The sequence below is a fragment of the Dipodomys merriami genome, unplaced genomic scaffold, assembly GCF_024711535.1.
Source record: "Dipodomys merriami isolate MVZ:Mamm:240054 unplaced genomic scaffold, mDipMer1.0.p SCAF_62, whole genome shotgun sequence".
Taxonomy (NCBI): Eukaryota; Metazoa; Chordata; class Mammalia; order Rodentia; family Heteromyidae; genus Dipodomys; species Dipodomys merriami.
Window position 1 is genome coordinate 4,149,383 of NW_027206202.1, and position 9,467 is coordinate 4,158,849.

The following is a 9,467-nucleotide window of genomic DNA, read 5'->3' on the forward strand; positions in this document are numbered from 1 at the left end:
GCTCAAAGTTAGCGCTCTGAAATTTGAGCCCCAGCAACCACTTCCAGCTTTGTCTGTGTATGTGGTACTGAGGAATGGAACCCAGGGCTTCATGCATGCTAGGCGGACACTCTACCACTGAGCCCCATTCCCAGCCCAGATACTGTGTCATTTAACAATGGGTTTTGTGTTCTGTTCAGCTGAGGCGCAGGGCGGGGGCCTGGAAGCCCAGTGTCTGGTTTCTGAACCTGCTTTTTTTCCTTTCACACATTTGAACCTACAGCTTCCCACACAGGGGTCTTGTGAGCAAGGTGAGCACGGGGACTCGCTGCTCCACATCGGGGATGCAGGAGCGGCAACTAGAAGGTTCTAGAACATGACAGATCTGAGAGAGAGAGAGAGAGAGAGAGAGAGAGAGAGAGAGAGAGAGAGAGAGAGAGAGAGAGAGAGAGAGAGAGAGAAGACATGGGGAGGAAGGGAAGAAAAGACAACTAACTGGGCTTTTGGGGAAACCAGCCATCCTGGTCCCCAGCCCGGCCCAGACCCTGCCCCACCCCGCCCTCAGCCTGCCAGGCACCAAGAGAGAGAAAACTGACAAACAAGTTATTTATTAGTCTCAGCTCTGGGCCTGGGCCAGGGGAGGCCCAACCCATTTCCAAGCTGAGTGCCAGGGAAGTGGAGCCCTGCCCCCAGCGGGGGGGGAGGAATGGGGCGGGGTGGAGGCAGCCACACGCAGGACCAGAAATGGCACCAGCCTGCACCTGCGCCTCGGCCTCCAACTCCCAGGTAGAGCCCAGGCCCCGCCCTTCCTCAATGCACACACCTGTCCTGGGAACAGCCACCGCGGCAGGCTCTCAGGAGGCCGGGAAGTCAGCTCCCTTTCCCCTGAGTCCTGTCCTCTTATTTCCCCTGCCAGCCCTGGGAGGCTGGGAAAGGAAGACATAGAGGCTGATGGCCAGCTCAGAGTGGGCTCTTGGTTGCGTCCTTCTAAGTCAGTGACAGAGACAGGATTTGAACTCAGGTCAGCATGGAGGTCTTTGTATTGGCATTACCAACTTCTCTTTCCTTCCTCCTTGCCCCTTTTCTCTTCTCCTCCAGCTGTCTCTGTTCTTTCCCACAAACCTTCATCTTCTGGCTCTGTGATTTAGGAGGCGGAAGGGGACGAGCATACATTAGGCTCCAGCTGTGTGCCATCCTCTGAGGAACTCAATGGAACAAACATTTATTCAGCATTAGGGTGCCCAGCTCTATGGGACGTCCTGAAAACTCAGTGGATCATTTATTAGCCACTGTTCATATACCAGGCCCTGGGGTAAGCCCTGGAGAATCAGGAAGACATACATTTATTAGGCCCCAGCTGTGTGCCAGCCTCTATATGACGTCCTGAAAACTCAATGGACCATTTATTAGCTACCACCTGTGTGCCAATTTCTCTGTGCTAGGCTTATGCACCATGATCCTTCGATCTCAGTAACAAGTAGCAAGGATTACAGGTGAGAGTCACTGGCAGCCCTGTCTGGTATCTTTTCTTTTCTCTTTTTTTTTTTTTTTTTTTTTTGCCTGTTGTGGGGCTTGAACTCTGGGCTTGGGCGCTGTCCCTCGGCTCTTCAGCTCAAGGCGAGCGCTCTACCACTTGAGCTACAGCACCACTTCCGGTTTTCTGGTGGTTTATTGGAGCTAGGAGTCTCACGGTCTCTCCTGCCCTGGCTGGCTTTGAACCGCGATCCTCAGATCTCAGCCTCCTGAGTAGCTAGGATTACAGGCGTGAGCCACCAGTGCCCAGCTTCTGGCTTTTTCTTCTATGTGGTGAGAGGAATCGAACCCAGGGCCTCATGCATGCAAGGCAAGCGCTCTACCACTGAGCCACCTTCCCAGCCCCTTTCTTTTCTATTTTTATACCAGTCCTGGGGCTTGAACTCAGGGCCGGAGTATTGTCCCTAAGCTTTTGTGCTCAAGGTTAGTGCTCTCCCAATTGAGCCACAACTCCATTTCTAGCTTTTTGGTAGTTAATTGGAGATCAGAATCTCATAGACTTTCTTTCCTCAGTTGAACCACAACCCTCAGATGTCAGCCTCCAAAAGTAGCTAGGACTACAGGCATGAGCCACCAGCACCGGACTGTTCTATTTTCATAAATTCATGTCCTTCTTTCCCTGACTGCCCTTCCTGCCTCCAAAGTCAACCCCAGGCACCAAAAATAATTAATTAATTTTATTAAAAATAAAACCATTAAAAAACAAATCCAGGGCTGGGAAAGTGGCTCAGTGGTAGAGTGCTTGCCTTGCATGCCTGAGGCCCTGGGTTCGATTCCTCAGCACTACATAAGAAAAAAGAAAAAAGCCGGAAGTGGCACTGTGGCTCAAGTGGTAGAGCGCTAGCCTTGAGCTGAAGAGCTGAGGGACAGCGCCCAGGCCCAGAGTTCAGGCCCCAAGACCAGACCAAAAAATAAAATAAATAAATAAAAATACTTGCATTTAAAAAAAAAAACAAATCCAGCACAGGCGGATCTGGCCACTCTAACGAACCCCACTGACAGGTTAAGCAGAGGTGACATCTGGCGTTAGGCCACTGTGCTGGTAAATGACTGAACTGGGCTCTGACCCAGGCTTAACTCCCAAGTCCTTCCCAACCTTGGTGTGGAAAATTCCAGTGTGATACAAGGCCAAGCTGAGCCAGCAGACGCGTGTGCCCTTTCCTCGAACTTCTTTGGGGTCAGTGCTGATGGAGGGCTCATCATTCACACTCCTTCACAAGCTGGGCTTTCGATTGGTCTGGCCTGGAAGGACTGGGAGTGGAAGCAGCCCTGCCACAGGGGAGAGGGAGAAAGAAGGGAAGAAGGGAGGGGCAGCTATTCAGGGCAGAGGAGCTGCAAGGATCTGGCAGAGCAGAAGGAAAAGGCTCACTGGCCACCCTTGTCCTCCTGCCCAGCGGAGGCTTGTGACCCAGCAATAAGGAATCTAGAAAAAGGCCAACTGACTGACTCCAGGACTCTAGGCTGGCTCATCCACAGAGAATAAGAAAAGCCCGGCTCTGGTGATTAGTAAATGAATTCTAGGTACTCTAGGGCAAGGCAGATTTCTCCAAATAGGCCATCCAGGGTCACAGACACACAGACACACACACAGACACACACACACACACACACACACACACACACACACACACACACACACACACACACAGGGGACCCAGGAAAGTGTATTCCTCCCCCCCCCCACTCCCTTTATGTCTTCAGGGATTACCCTGTCTTGTGATTTCCAGAGGGAATAGAAGTTACTAGAGCACCTTCTAGACCTAGACCTGTCCATCTAAGTACCAAGGGGCCCCTTACAGATGCCCAGTCTGCATCTCAAAATAACCCATGCAAGCCAGAAACCAGTCTCATTTTGTTAACTGCTCCTGCCAGAAACCCAAGGCATCCTTAATTTATCTAGCTCCACCTACTCACATACCTGTCCATTTATAAGCCCACCCATCTGTTCATCCATCTACCTATCCAACCATCTAATCATCCATCCATCATTGACCATCCAGCATCTATCTAACCATCCATGCATCCATCCACCCACCCAACAACACAACCATTTATTCATCCATGCATCCACACACCCACCCAACAACACAATAATCCATCCATCCATCCTTCCATCCAACAACCAACCAACAATGCAACAATCTATCCATCCATGCATCCACACACCCATCCAACAACACAACAATCCATCCATCCATCTATCCATCTGTCTACTCATCTATCCATCATTCACTATCCATCTATCCATCCTTCATCCATCCATCTACCCAACAATGCAACATCTACTTGCCTATCCATTCATCCATCCATCCATCTTCCCAACATGCATCCATCCATCTATATGCCCATTTTACTATCCATCCATTCATCCACCCAACATTGCAACAATTCATTCATCCATGCTTCTATCCATCCATCTGCCCATCCATCCATCCATCCATCTATATGCCTACTTTCTTATCCATCTGTCCAACTAGCCAGCCATCCACCCAACAATACAACAATCCATCCAACAATGCAACAATTCATCCATCCATGCTTCTATCCATGCATCTGCCCATCTCATCCATCTGCCCACTCTCCCATCTATCCATCCATCCACCCAACATTCACCCATCCACCCTCTTATCCAACAAGTCGCCCGTGAGCACCTCTGTGTGCCAGGCGGGGCATCTACCATGCACATACAACATCAAAGAACTTATAGTATCTCTTTCCCAATTCCCAGAGTCTATTCACCCCATTTCTGTTCTCTGCTACTTCCAAATCCATACCTTAAAATCCATTCATTTCCCTCTCCCCACCCTCACTTCTACTTCAGTCACCTTCATGTAAGCTACTGTCCTTGTCCAGCCAGAGTAAGGACTTTCTCTCTTCCCACCCACTTTAGCTTCCTTTTACTGCACCTCACATGGAGGAAGACTTGTTGAACATAAAGCAGGTCAGTCATTTGCTGGTTTGAGACAAGCTTTGTACCTGCTGGGCTGCTCTGTTGTACCCAGTGCCACGGGGTGCAGGGGTCTCCCATCTATTCCTTGAAAGCTAGTTCTGGCTGCAGGGTCCTTACCATTCGGTTCCCCCACCTGTGGTGTTCTTCCCTCAGTCTTCTTTTTGTTTTGGTTTGGTTTTTGTTTTGTTTGGTCGGTTGTAGGGCTTGAACTCAGGGCCTGGGTGCTGCCCCTGAGCCTCCTTTGTGCTCCAGGCGAGCACCATACTACTTGAGCCACAGTGGCACTTCCAGTATGTGAGTGATTAATTAGAGATAAGAATCTCATGGGGACTTTTCTGCCTGGGTTGGCTTTGAACCTTCCACCCTCAAATCTCAGCCTCCTGAGTAGCTAGGATTATAGGTGAGCCACTAGTGTCTGGATTTCAGTTTCTTTTTCTTTCTTTCTTTCTTTCTTTCTTCTTTCTTCCTCCCTCCCTCCCTCTTCCTTCCTTTCTCTCTCTCTCTTTTTCTTTCTTTCTTTCTTTCTTTCTTTTTCTTTCTTTCTTTCTTTCTTTCTTTCTTTCTTTCTTTCTTTCTTTCTTTTTCTTTCTTTCTTTCTTTCTTTCTTTCTTTCTTTCTTTCTTTCTTTCTTTCTTTCTTTCTCCCTCCATCTTCCTTCCTTCCTTCCTTTCTTTCTTTTTTGTTGGTTGTGGGGCCTGAACTCTGGACCTGGGTGCTGTCCCTCAGCTCTTCAGCTCAAGGCTAGCGCTCTACCACTTGAGCCACAGCTCCACTTCCAGCTTTTACTGCTTATGTGGTGCTGAGGAATTGAACCCAGGCCTCATGCATGCAAGGCAAACACTCTACTACTGAGCCACCTTCCCAGCCCCTCTTTCTCTCTCTCTCTCTCTCTCTCTCTCTCTCTCTTTCTCTCTTTTTCTCTTTTCTCTCTCTCTCTTTCTTTCTTTCTCTCTCTCTCTTTCTCTTTCTCTCTCTCTCTCTCTCTTTCTTTCTTTCATTCATTCTCCAGTCCTGGGGCTTGAACTCAAGGCCTGGGCACTGTCCCTGAGATTCTTTTGCTCAGGGCTAGTGCTCTAGCACTTGAGCTACAGTGACACTTCTGGCTTTTTCTGTTTATGTGGTACTGAGGAATTGAGCCCAGGGCTTCATGCATGCTAGGCAAGCCCTCTACCACTAAGCCACCTTCCCAGCCCTCTTCTTTATTTTTGTCAATGGTGGGACACTGCCCCTGAGCTTTTATGCTCAAGGCTATTGCTCGACCACACAGTGTCACTTCTGGTTTTCTGGTGGTTAATTGGGCTGGCTTTGAACCATGATCCTCAGACTGCAGCCTTCTGAGTAGCTAGAATTACAGGTGTGAGACACTAGCGCCTGGCCCTTACACTCTTCCTACTGCACTCTTCATCCTTTACCACAAACTGCCTACTCTTGCCCTTTGTCTAAGCGGAGTCTCTAAATGACTTGCTTTGAGGATGAATACCATTTGTCAGAGTTCAATGAAGCATGGCACCTGAGTTGCAGAATTCTCTCATTACGACCCATGTTACCGCAGCATAATCTTTGCAAGGCAGGGGCCATGTCAGTCTTGCCCCCAGAGCAGGTACCTTGTAGATCCTAATATACTACATCCCTGTGATCCTAGATACTCAACAGGCTGAGATCTGATGATCACAGTTCAAAGCCAGGCTAGGAAAGAAAGCCCAGGAGACTTTTATCTTCAATTAACTACCAAAAAAGCCCAAAGGGGTAGAGTGTTAGCCTTGAGCAAAAGAAGCACAGGAACAGTGCCCAAGCCCTGAGTTCAAGCCCCCAGAACAAACCAAGAGAGCAAACCAACCCCAACCAAACTTAGCAGCCACTTGCAGGGAGGGGTCTTAGAGGTTCGGCTGCTGGCATCTCCCACAGCGGGGCAGCCCCTTATTCAAGGCCTTACCTCCAGGAGTTCCTTGGGGGGAGAGAGACTTCTGGCAGCCTTTTGCTCAGAAGGAAGCAACATAACACCAGAAAAGCTACTGGACCAGTGGAGCAACTCACAGCAGGTGCAGAGGTGTTGTTGAGCCAGCAAATGATCAGACTTGATTTACATTCACATGAAGGGTGGAGTTCAAAGAAGCCACGGTGGCAATCCCCACCCCCCTCTTATCAGTGCTATTGGGTCCAGTGGCTCAGTAACCTTGGACTTGTCCAAGAGTGTGGGAAGGCAGTATTTGAGCAATGTGGATAGAAAGCTCCGCATAAGTCAGGCGCTGGCAGGCACACACACACACGCGTTGATCTGGTAGCTAATATCAGCTTTGGTTTGCCACCCTGCTTATGTGCTTTATGTAAATGATATATTCACACCCTCCTCCCTCTCTCCTCCTCCTCCCTTCCACCCTCTCTTCCTTTCCCCCTCCCTCCCTTTCCCCCTCCCTCTCTCCCTCCCTTCCTCCTTCTCTCTCTGTGTCTGTCTGTCTGTCTCTGTGTCTGTCTGTCTCTGTCTCTGTCTCTGCCTCTGCCTCTCTCTCTCTCTCTCTCCTCTCTCTCTCTCTCTCTCTCTCTCTCTCTCTCTCTCTCTCTCTCTCTCTCTCTCTCTCTCTCTCTCTCTCTCTCTCTCTCATCTGTCTATGTGCTGGTCCTGGGGCTTGAACTCAAGGCCTAAGCACCGTCCTTGAGCTTTATCTGTTCAAAGCTAATGCCCTACTACTTGAGCCACACCTGTATTTCTGTCTTTTTGCTGGTTAATTGGAGATAAGAGTCAAGGGCTTTCCTGCCTGAGCTGGCTTTGAACTGGGATTCTCAGATCTCAGCTTCTTTGGGGGGGTCTGTGTTTGTGTGTGTGTGTGTGTGTGTGTGTGTGTGTGTGTGTGTGTGTGGTCAATCATGGGGCTTGAACTCAGGGTCTGAGTGCTGTCCCTGAGCTGTTTTGTTCAAGGTTAGCCATTCTACTACTTGAGCCAAAGCTCCACTTCTGTCTTTCTGGTGGTTCATTGGAGGTTAAGAGTCTCATGGCCTTTCCTGCCCCGGGGCTGGATCCTCAGATCTCAACCTCCTGAGTATCTAGGATGACAGGCATGAGCCACCAGTGCCCAGCTTAGATCTCAGCATCTAGAGTAGCTAAAATGATTCCTGTGAGCCACAGACCTGGCAAACTTTCTCGATCTCCTGATTTCCTGCCATACCTGTGGACTGGGCCAGGCTGAGGCCTACCTTCTAAGTTGACAAGATAAGAAACTAGGTGTCCGGTGACCAGATAGTTGGCTCAGTGTCCCTGGAACTCTGGTTAAGTGAAACAATTGAAACCCCTGCTTCCCCTCCAACCCCAGCCTCCACACACACACACACACACACACACACGCACACACACACACACACACACACACACACACACACACACACACACACACACACAGTCATTTACCAAAGCCTACCTGCCAAACTCCCACCTGCCCCACCCTGTACTCGGATTGCTTCAGGCCTGAGCAGATCTGCAGAGTGGAAGTGGTTCCCCTCCTAACCCCCCAGCTCACAGCTGGGTCTTCTCTGCGGGGGCGCAGTCAGTCACCGGGGGGCCCGTGGGAAGGGGAGGGCCTTACCTTATTCCAGACGCAGCCTCACTGACTGGGAGCTGGCGGGGAGGTTGGGGGGCTTCAGAGGTCGATGGAGGCGGCGATGGCTGGAAGAAGGGAGACCCTGGGGCTCTGGCCCTCCTCACCGGCCGCTGTCAGCCTCCACGCAGGTCAAACTCCAAACTCCAGGCCCGGGTTACAGCAGGGGTTAAAGGAAGCAAGAAGAGAGGCAGATCCGTGGAACCCTTGAACTCTGAGCAGGCCCCTTCAGTGGAGCCGGCCAGCCCTGCCCTCAGCCTCTGGCCAGGCCCTCACCTGATGGGGGACCGGGGTGGTGGGGGGCAGGGCCCAGAGGAAGGGGGACAATCTGGAGCTTGGAGCCTCCTTGGCTTCACTTACCAACTCCTCCACCCTCTGCCTCCTCCCTCCACGTGGGGAGCTGACAGGCAGCTGCCTGAAGAGGGGGAGGGGGAGGGGGGAGGAGAGACGCATGGGGGTTCCAGAGATAAAGGAGATTTACAACCGTGCTGGCCCAGCCCCTTCCTTACCACTCTGCAGATCCCAGCAGGACAGACCTGAAACATGTGGATCCATGCTGCGGTCCAGGATGCAGGGAGCATCATAGATACCAAGAAGCCGCCGGGCTGCCTGGTGGCTCATGCCTGTCATCTTGTCTACCCTGGAGGCTGAGGTCTGAAGATCGTGGTTCAAAGCCAACCCCGGGCAGGAAAGTCTGTGAGACTTTTTCATCTTCAATAAGCCACCAAAAACAACAAAAACCAGAAGTGGAGCTGTGGCTCAAAGTGGGAGAGCTCCAGCCTTGAGCATAAAAGCTCAGGGACAGCACCCAGGCTCCGAGTGCAAAACCATCGGACCAGCAGAGAAAAAAAGAAAAAGCAAAAAAAGACACCAGGAAAGCCCAAGGGAGGGAGAGGAGCCATTGCAAAGCCTTTCTTCCTTTTCCAGAAAAATCTTTAATCCCTAGCATCTGAGACGGGACACTTGCGAGTCGATTCTGCATTTGCTACGTGTCGTGGACACTCCGGACATCCAGCGACACGGCTGGCAATCCAGGGGTGGCTACCGCCCCACTAGGTCCCTCGGTTTCCCTTCAGGTCCTCAGTGCAGGCTCCGTCCTTGTCACCCAGCAGCCCAGAAACAATAGGAACAATAGCCCGTGTCTCTCCGTGCCAGGAACTGTTCTGCGCTTGTGCTGCCTTACCAGCTCTTTCCAGCCATCCCCTAGGCTGGGAAACTGAGGCAGGAAAGATGAGTATGCAGCTGGTTGTGAACCAGGCCATGTGCATCTCACAGGGACAGTGGGAGTGGGCCGGGATGTCCACAGGGGACTGAAGGTGGCCTGGCTATGGAGCAGATGATGTGGGTCCCCCAGGGCTGGCAGATGGCTGGTGCTGGAGAAAGGGACAGACAGGCCGGGCATCGGTGGCTCACGCCTG

The 9,467-nt window shown here is 51.1% G+C and overlaps 1 protein-coding gene across 2 annotated transcripts in view; it reads right to left on the reverse strand.

Moving 5' to 3' along the window:
* Positions 1-8,313, reverse strand: part of Slc5a11 (solute carrier family 5 member 11) — a 34,947-nt gene extending 26,634 nt beyond the window's left edge. Inside the window, exon 1 of one of the 2 annotated variants that reach the window (XM_070004304.1) lies at positions 8,038-8,313. The gene's annotated coding sequence lies outside the window, so the exon portion shown is untranslated. Of the gene's footprint in view, positions 1-6,395; positions 6,766-8,037 lie in introns of those variants that run through there. The other variant, XM_070004305.1, reaches the window with a different exon arrangement.
* Between the last annotated feature and the right edge of the window lie 1,154 nt (positions 8,314-9,467).